Here is a 9,734-nt window from a genome sequence, read left to right as displayed (position 1 = left end):
CAGACCCTGAAACTAGCACATTATGTAGCATTTTTTGCCTTCTGCACTCAACCCATTCAGCTATTTTGTTTATATTTGTTTCTGTATTTTATTTCTCATATTTACATTTGCACTTTGCATGACGGAAACTGAATCCAAATCTATATTAATTATGGTTATCAGTGTATTCCTGATGAACAGCTACCGACGTGTTTGTACTAGATCCTTCCACCAGCGCATGTTTGATGATGTTGTTCGTGTGAGGAGAGCTCATGGCTCCACCCAGACAGAGACACACACACACCCACACACACACACACACACACACACACACACACCCACACACACACACACTTTATTGCCTCTGTTTGCCTCAAACTCAAAGAGAAAAAGTTATGTACCGTCAAGTTGTAAAATGCCTGCTTTTGTACAACAGAGACAGAATTAACGGCAGCAGAATGTCTGTATGTCACATATTGGGGTGTGCACTGAACAGTTTTCAGCAGACAGTTGTGTGTTTTGTAACTGTGAGCTTGTGTTGATGTGAGGAGGAACTTGTTTCTGAGCTTGAACAGGATTTCTGCGTGCAGTCTGACACGTAGCACATTCCTCATCCACAGCAGCTCCTCTGATCCGTGGGGGAATATTTACGCTTTGCCATGTGTCTTACATGGACCATTCTGCTTCTGGGAATATAATGTGTCATGAAAAAAGACATAGAGGGACAAAACTGAACAAAATACCTGGAATTAACAGTACATGAAGAATTGAAGCCTGCAGCTTGTTTTGTTTTTATTTCTGCCTGCTCCACCCTCCTGTCCTTGAGAGCCCATAACACAGCGATTACTCACTTCCTCTGTTTGTTGAAATCTCTCTTTCACAGGCTCTGAGATCCTCATGAAACCACATGATGATGATGATGATGCAGATATCACAAAGACATATTACAAATGAAATTGGATTATTTCACTCATGGGACCTTCTTTGGTTCATATCACAAGTGTTGCAGGTTTGGCTGACTTAAAGCAGAGCTACTCAGCCATCAAACATATTTCTTTTCTTTACTATATGATAATGTAGGCTTACTGTAGCCTGAATATGCACTGTGCAGTTGTAGAATGTAGAATTAAATCAATACAAATACATAACTAATCACACTCTCCACTACATTTTATTTTGTTGCCTGCTACAGCACACACTGTACATCACATCCTGTGTTCTCCTTTGTAAAAAAAACAGAAACCAAAAAGGAGAACTTATATTTTAAGATGGTGCCCCCTTTATCTTTGCATTAATTGATCAGAATATCATTACAGTGTTTTCCCTAGGTTTGTGGAAGACATGGGTGCACGTATATGGTGGGGGATTAAGTTGTCCTATCTCAAGAAAATGTGATGTTTTTCAATAAATAAAATGCAAATTCACATAATTTTGGACCGTTATTATAACCATATATGTGTCTAATACATTGGAAAAGCTACAACAGATCATTAAAGACAAAACTTGTCCACTGGGGATCAACTACAATCATTAGATCTGAGTCATTTTATAAAGTCGTTTAGTTTGTTTTGATGCTCACATTGATTTTACATTCATTCGGCTTAGGTGGTGCCCAAAACGGCTTGGGTGCTGCACCTTATCCTTATGATGGTAGGGAAAACCTTCCACTAGTTCTCCATCTACATCAGGGGTCTTCAATGTTTTTTAAGCCAAGGACCACTTAACTGAAAAAGAGACAGAGCAGGGACCCCCTACTACTTATATTTTATAAAATGAAGTTGCATATCAAACAATACATTATTGTCATTATCATACAATAACATGTAAGCCTTTAAAAATATCTTTTTTGCATAGAATACTAAGCTATTAAAATAGCCTAATAACTGTTGGCATGATTTTATAAAAATAAATCATGTTTTAATGTTAAACATGTGGAACAGTGAATCTTTAGGATGAACTGTACTTGTGGATGGCTACCTTAGTGACTACCTTACCTGTAGGTCAGTAAGCAGTGGGGATTTATATTTGCTAACATATATATGTATATATATATACATATATATACATATTATATATATAACATATATATGTATATATATAATATGTTGGATTCATGTAAAGACCTTTTTTTTTTTTTTTTTTACTTTCAAAGATTAACAATAATTTGAAGGCCCCCCTGCACTGACTTTGAGGTTCAGGTCCTGCCTGTCATATCGGAGCTTTCTGTGTCGGCCTTGATGACTCGGTGTCCTCCACTGCTCCTCTCTCATGTGGGGTCCCACAGGGCTCGGTGCTTGGCCCTCTTTTATTTTCTCTATATCTATTCCTAATTGGTTCCATTCTCAGGAAACATGGCATTTCTTTTCACTGCTATGCGGACGACAGCCAGATCTACCTCCCCCTCAAAAAGTCTAATTCCTACTCTGTTAACCAACTGCTACAGTGTTTACATGACATTAAAGCTTGGATGTCTTTAAATTTTCTAAATTTTAATGAAGAAAAGACAGAAGTCATGGTCTTTGGTGGCTCGTCTGTGACCCCCCCCCAGTTGATCTGGTTCTCTGGCACAGTATCGCAAGCCAATTGTGACAAATTTGGGGGTAAAAGTGGACTCAGCCCTCAAATTTGACAGCCAGATTAAAGCTGTGGTCTAGCTTTTTCCAGCTAAGGCAGCTGGCAAAAATCAAACCAGTCCTTCGGAGACAACACTTTGAGACAGTAATCCACGCCTTTGTGACCACTCGGCTGGATTACTGTAATGCACTTTATATAGGGGCTAGTGGGTCCTCCATTGCTCGTCTTTAACTGGTACAAAATGCTGCTGCACGTCTTTTAACTGGCACACGCAAGTACGAGCACATTTCACCTATTTTAGCTTCACTCCACTGGTTGCCTGTCCATTTGAGGATTCATTTTAAAATTCTTTTATTTGTTTTTAAAGGCTTGAATGGCCTTGCCACACCTTACCTCTCTGAGCTGCTGCACCCCTACACTCCCAGCCGATCTCTCACGTCAGCTGACCAGCTGCTCCTGATGGTGTCTAAAGCTAGAGAGCTGTAGTACCAATGAGACAACCTGTAGGGGGACCTACAGTAGAGATATTATGCTACTTTTACATTGTTCAGAAGAGAGTCTGCAATGCAAATTGGCCTCCTCCAGCAGCAGGTACAGTAGCAAGACTGAGCTACCTAGTTATGGCATTGACACGTGTATGTGTACATTTACTCAACTACTACTGACATAACGCAACATTTAAAAAGCTTAAAAGATACAACACTTGTTAAAGATTCCCAACCATTTTGGGCTGTGACCCCTTACAAAAGTAGTGTCAGGGTGGGGCTGTTTGTTTTGTTTCATACGTCTATGAGTTTTAAGCAGTTCCAACTAAGACACATTTCCCCTTCTTCTCACTTGATTTCATTGAAATATCTGTTTGAATAAAGTCCAGTATTTTTGGACCGGGATACATGATAACCTATGTGGGCTTGAAGGGACCCAGGTTCCATTCAGCCCGAGATTATTTGTTCTGGGAGATGGGTTAATCCTAAACGGGATGGATAAGCACATAAGAAGCTGGGTCCAGACTAGTTTAATGATAGCCAGACAGATTATTTTAAGAGGATGGAAGAATGAAGGGGTGCCGTCAATCCAGGAGTGGGTTTGTGAGATAGGGTGGTAGCATTTGAAAATATGTCATGTGAACGGTTTGCCATGCAGATCAGATGTCTATACCAGAAAATGGGGAGAGTACCTGAACTTTCTGGAGGGCTCCTGAGAAGCTTTATGCTGGGGAGAGACGTGTATGATGGGTGTATGGTGTTTTCATTTATACATTTGTGTACATGGTTTATGGTTCATTGTCTATTTTGTTTCCATTTTGTCGAATGGTCTGGAATATTGTAGTTACTGTCATCTTCTCTTGATTTTGGGTTGTTCATGTTGCGAAATGTATGTTTTGTATATTGTTAAAAAAAAAAAATTAAACAAAAAAAAAAAAAATAAATAATAATAATAATAATAATAATATATATATATATATATATATATATATATATATATATATATATATATATATATTTGTTTGAGGCTCAGCGAGGTATAAGTGTCCAATATTTCATAGCAAAACATAATCATCTGACAACCACCTAGATGTCTCTTGTGACTATGTAGAGAGGGTTGGGAACCACTGGAATAAAGGCCAACTGGTTCTAAAGTCAATGAAGCAGCTTACACACTGTTGTATCAGTGTTAACAATCTAATATTGTAATACTGTACAGTACATAATAATGTATCAAAGTGCAGTGAAATGTCACAGGGGACATTTCACTGCACAACTACTTTTACTGATAATACTTGTTATTGTTACTTTTACTGAAGAAGGATTTCAAATAACTATTGTTGTGTTGGTACTTTTACGTCTATTTCTACCACCACTACCACTCTGTCCAGTGATTTCAGTCTGCATGCTGCTCCCTCAGTTCCTCTGCCAGTGTTTGCGTTGTTCCAAAGAGCAGGACAAAGACTTTTGGATTTTATACTCCTTGTCTGTCCGAGTATCAGAGTGGGCGAAATCTTTAAACGGAAACTTGAAACTTCTGTAGCCCAGCATTTCATTATTTATTATGTATTCATGTTGAACGTGTCTTACTCACCTTTATACATTCTATTTGTTATTACAATTGATCTATTCTATAGTAGAGATGTTCCTATACCGATACCAGTATTGGAAAAGCCTTAGATACAGTACTGCCTAAAATGCTGGCATCGATATCAGAAATTACTGGAGTTCATGCACTTGGGCCCCTAATTTAGCCCAGAAGAAAATCTACTTTAAAGTAGTTTATTTATGTTCTTTTTCCATTATGACTGACTGTCAAACTGGATAATAAAAGACAGTTCTGTGGCAGTTATTGTTTGTGTTTGTTCATGTTTCACAAAGAGTTTAACAACAATGATAGCAATCATATCACATCCATACAGGGATAGTATACAGCTGTTAGAACATAATAAAATATATGACACACTGGTATCGGATCGGTCCTCGGGAAGGAAAAAATGGTATTGGACCATTTCTATTTTATAGTTTTTTTTTTATCTACTTTTACCATTTCTGGGGGTTGTGTTATAACATTTTCTTCATTTTTATTTGCATTAGTCTCTGATTTCTAGAACACATATTGCAATTTAGTTTTTCACATGCCCCTTTTGAGCTCAGCAAACCACAACCTTTTGAGAAACTGGCCCTTTTACATGCCAGTAAGCCTTTTGTTTGTGCTAGCAGCCTGTAAAACTAGCCTTTCAAGAAACAGATTTGAGTTTTAGCAGCTGGCGTATTACAGTCGTGTGAAAAAATTAGGACACCCATACTGAAGTTGAATAAAAAGAGGAATAAAAAAAATCATCTTTTGGAAATTGATCTTAATGCCTTAATTAAAAAAATGAAGGAAAAATCTAGTCTTTAAGGACACCAATTTTCTTTGTGAATGAATAATGTATCGTAAATACATAAATAAATGTTTTTCCTTAAAATACAGGGGCATAAGTAAGTACACCCCTATGTTAAATTCCCATAGAGGCAGGCAGATTTTTATTTTTAAAGGCCAGTTATTTCATGGATCCAGGATACTATGCATCCTGATAAAGTTCCCTTGGCCTTTGGAATTAAAATAGCCCCACATCATCACATACCCTTCACCATACCTAGAGATTGGTATGGGGTACTTTCCATAAAATCATTTCTCAATGCAAATCAAACCAGCTATTAGGCTAACTGAAATAAAACCATGTCAATCTCTAGGTATGCTGAAGGGTATATGATGATGTGGGGCTATTTTAATTCCATTTTTTGTATTCCTCTTTTTAGTCAACTTTAGCATGGGTGTCCTAATTTGTTGACTGTAAATGTTTTAGTACTCAGTTGATGAAAAGTTTCCTCTTCCCAGACAGAAGCTGAGCTCTTTGACCTGTAGTGACTCTGCTTCAGTATGTGTCCTCATTCCTGATGCCAATAATAAAGCTGATCGTGTGTGTGTGTGTGTGTGTGTGTGTGTGTGTGTGTGTGTGTGTGTGTGTGTGTGTGTGTGTGTGTTATAGATGCTGGTAGATTTCCATTCAGCCAGTAAGAGGATCCCTGTAGCTATACAGTACTTTTCCATTTCCTGCTGCCCAGTCACTGTCACATTGTACATATTCGTTAGCCTGGAAATCCAGACCCAAATCAGAAAGATTAAGGGTCTGGCATTGAGTAATGAAAATGGCCCAGCTCCAGGGGCTGCACGAAGCATGCATTTGAAAATCTCACTGCACGCGATTGGATAACACTACGACCAATCACAACAATACACCGGGTGACGTATCCAGAATTCTAAGTAATGACAATAAAACTGTCGGCGCGTCCACATGATACAAGCCTTCCGTGATTGTTATACATTTGTACTGTTCACTAAATACTAGGCCTGGCCGGGGTGCGACCCTTCCCACCCGCTGACGGCTGACCCTCGATGGTGAACGTAAACATTTACAACATTTACACAACTGCATTGTACCTACAGAACTGTATTGTACCCTTTCGCTCTTCAGCCTTTGGGCAGGCAGCTTTCTCTTTTAAAGCCATTACCCTATGGAATACTATCATGGACAATGTAAAAAGCTGTGGTTTGGTAGTTTTAAAGCTAATCTAAAAAAAAAACACTCAGAAGTCTCTCAACAATGCAGGCACACTGTTAGTTAATCACTCTTAATTACTTTAAGTCTCACTCTTCTCTCCAGTGGGGCTGATGGGGTGTGTGTGTGTGTGTGTGCGTGTGTGTGTGTGAATGGGGGGGTTGTGTTGCGTGCTGTGCATACCGCTACACCCCTTGATCATGTGGTGCGTGTGTGTGTGTGTGTGTGTGTGTGTGTATCTGTGATATGAAATAATATACTGCTATTTGTTACTTGTTTTTTACTTACTGAGCGATGTTTGATTTTTAAAATGTTGTATTTGTGCTTCCTGTGGGACTGCAGATGTAAATCAGCCTAAGGCTAGTTCCGTCACTTCCACCCCTGACATTAATTACTTTGGAATCCATACCTCACCCAATCTAAACAGACCTTATAAACACAATTTATCCCAACCCTCACTTCTATCAACTAAGTGACTAACTATCAGAGACGCCCTGGAAAGATGGAACAAGCTTCCAATCTCCCTCAGTGGCTAAATATCAGCTGTAAAAATGAACATTCTCCCAAAGATCAACGGTTTATTTTCCCTGGCTCCAGTGCACCCACCCTTAGGCTGGCTCTCCTCTCTCAACTCAGCAGTCACCAGATTCTACAGGAGGGGCAGGAAACCAAGAATCAAGCGTATCACTCCGCAAAAACCCAAATCTCTTGGAAGATGCCCCACTTCTTTTCTTTTTTAAAGATATTTTTTTGGGGGCTTTTCCCTTTATTGAATAGTGACAGTGGATAGACAGGAAAGGGGGGAGAGAGAGAGGGGACGACACGCAGCAAAGGGCACCTGGTCATATTCGAACCTGGGCCGCTGCAAAGGACTCAGCCTACATGGGGCGCACACTCTACTGGGTGAGCCAGAGGCTGCCCCGATGCCCCACTTTTTATGATAATTTCCTAGTCCTACAGTACAGTACATCAGACAATGGTAAAAGTGACGACAACTACTAATGGCAGGATATAGAACAATCAGTAACCCCAGATTTGCACAATAAAGACTCTTCTCAACATCAACACAACCCTGTCAGCCTATAAACTCTAGGGAGCTTATTCCCCGGAGTCCTTATGTTTTCTCGCCCCGCAGTTTTCCTTGGATTAGAGTGGCACCTAAATCATGGTTGCAGCTGCCGCTGTTGTCCTGCTCGTCACCCTACTATGCCCTGCAACACCCTGCAGTGCCCTGCCACTATTGCACTAAATGCTTGCTCTTGGGGGAATTACTGGAATTGTTGGGTCTTTGTAAATTATAGTGTGGTGTAGACCTACGTTCTGTAAAGTATCTTGAGATAACTCTTATGATTTGATACTATAAATCAAATTGAATTGTTGGAAAGCTAATAACATCCTCCACCACAGTCCCTCCCCTCAGCTACCCTGCATTACTGCATATTAATCTGTGAGACAGTCTGCAATGAGCCTTCATTTTTGGCAGGCGGTATGTTTTGTTGTTTTGATGAATTCCTGTTCCTCTTGCGGTTGTATGCGCACTAAAATTCCCAAAGACATAAAGCATCTGAAAACCTGGTTTCAAGTCTTCAGTGTTTCTCTAGAACATGAAATAATTAATAACCCTTAATTTGTCAAAAAAGCCTTTATTGAAACAAACACACAAACAAAAAAAATACAAGAAAAGGAACATCATACATTCATATATATGTTTGATGTATTCAACCACTTTAAACTGCATCTCACTGAGGCAGGACTGTGTTTTTCCAATCATAATGGTAACAGGTATACAAACATGTAATGCAAACCCATTAATGGTTCTGTATGGAGAACTAAGTACTGCGGCCCATTCATGAGAAACACTCTATCTCAGCAGAAAATTATAAATGATCTGAAAAGGAAAACCTTTGGCATTAGCACCGACTTTCAGAGAACTTAATGCCAAGAATGATTGACAGCTGTTCTGCACCCATCTTCCTACAGATAGACAACACTAAAAGCTCAATTTCCCTTCTTTACATCTCATATATCACTGACATACACATACACAATGAAAATGATGTTCAAGGAACAGGAGATTCTAAGAATGTTAAAGGGTCATTGTGGATCATCATGTGTATACATTTCTATCAAGAGGGAACATGAGGGTTTTTAATGGCCCTCATGAGCTGGCCGAGGCTGGCAGCTGATTGGTTGGCAGCTTTTGATTACTTTCAAGGTTGCTGGAATCACTTACTGGCATTCCTACATGCTGTAAAAACTAGTGACAGGGCAGTAACCCTTCCACTGCCACAGTCTGAATCTGACCTGTACAGAAATGTAACGCACCTTTTCTTTCAGGGCTTTAGCAGTAAAACGTGTAGTTAGCCTATTTGCAGACATTTTCACATTTAACAGAGATCAAAAAGACAAAAAAAAACACAAATGTTCAACAGAAGAACTGGGTATAAATGACAAAGTGGAAAAAAAAAAAAAGCAGAGGTGCTTTGCTTTAGTGTGAAACCATCAAACAACACTGGTCTCAAGGCTTTGTACTGGCAGGTATGACAACACATTTGTGTCACCAGTTCGAGACATTTTTGGGTGGACTACACCAACATCATGTCAGGGTTGGACCAATTGCTGGTTTGCAATTTACCGAAACTCTGCGCTAGTGTAGTTTGGCTGGTAGCACACATCAGTGGCTGTTTTAGGAGGAGTTTAAATAGGTACCCTGTCGAGTTTACATTCAGCATTTCTCACCACGACACAGTGTGTATCCTTGTGGCCCGACAGATATGTTGAACTCATTCCATCCTCATCAATACTTTGCAAAGGCGATTTTAGACAATTTGGAGCCTGCATTGTTTACCTCCACTACCAATCTCATTTCCTGCCACAGGGTAGCTTTAAAAGAAAAAAGAAAAAAAGGGTCTCTAAAAAGGTCTAGTTTATAACGGCAAAACATTGCACCTAATTTAACTAATTTAAATCAATCAATTTCAATAGCAATGTTGTGATCCGTGGACTGTAATGATGTAAAGCCATGCTGAACTTCGACGTGCAAAAATTTGAACTGTCAACCAACTACAACCTGTTTTTGTCATTAGTCGAG

The 9,734-nt window shown here is 39.4% G+C and overlaps 1 protein-coding gene across 1 annotated transcript in view; it reads right to left on the bottom strand.

The window, feature by feature from the left end:
* Positions 1–8,277: 8,277 nt before the first annotated feature.
* The window catches only part of LOC116041158 (CUE domain-containing protein 1), a 62,504-nt gene continuing 61,047 nt past the window's right edge, over positions 8,278–9,734 (bottom strand). The window contains exon 13 of the transcript XR_004102855.2: positions 8,278–9,228. The gene's annotated coding sequence lies outside the window, so the exon portion shown is untranslated. The remainder of the gene's footprint in view (positions 9,229–9,734) is intronic.

The sequence above is a fragment of the Sander lucioperca genome, chromosome 5 (assembly GCF_008315115.2).
Source record: "Sander lucioperca isolate FBNREF2018 chromosome 5, SLUC_FBN_1.2, whole genome shotgun sequence".
NCBI lineage: Eukaryota > Metazoa > Chordata > Actinopteri > Perciformes > Percidae > Sander > Sander lucioperca.
This window is presented reverse-complemented; position numbering and strand designations above follow the sequence as displayed.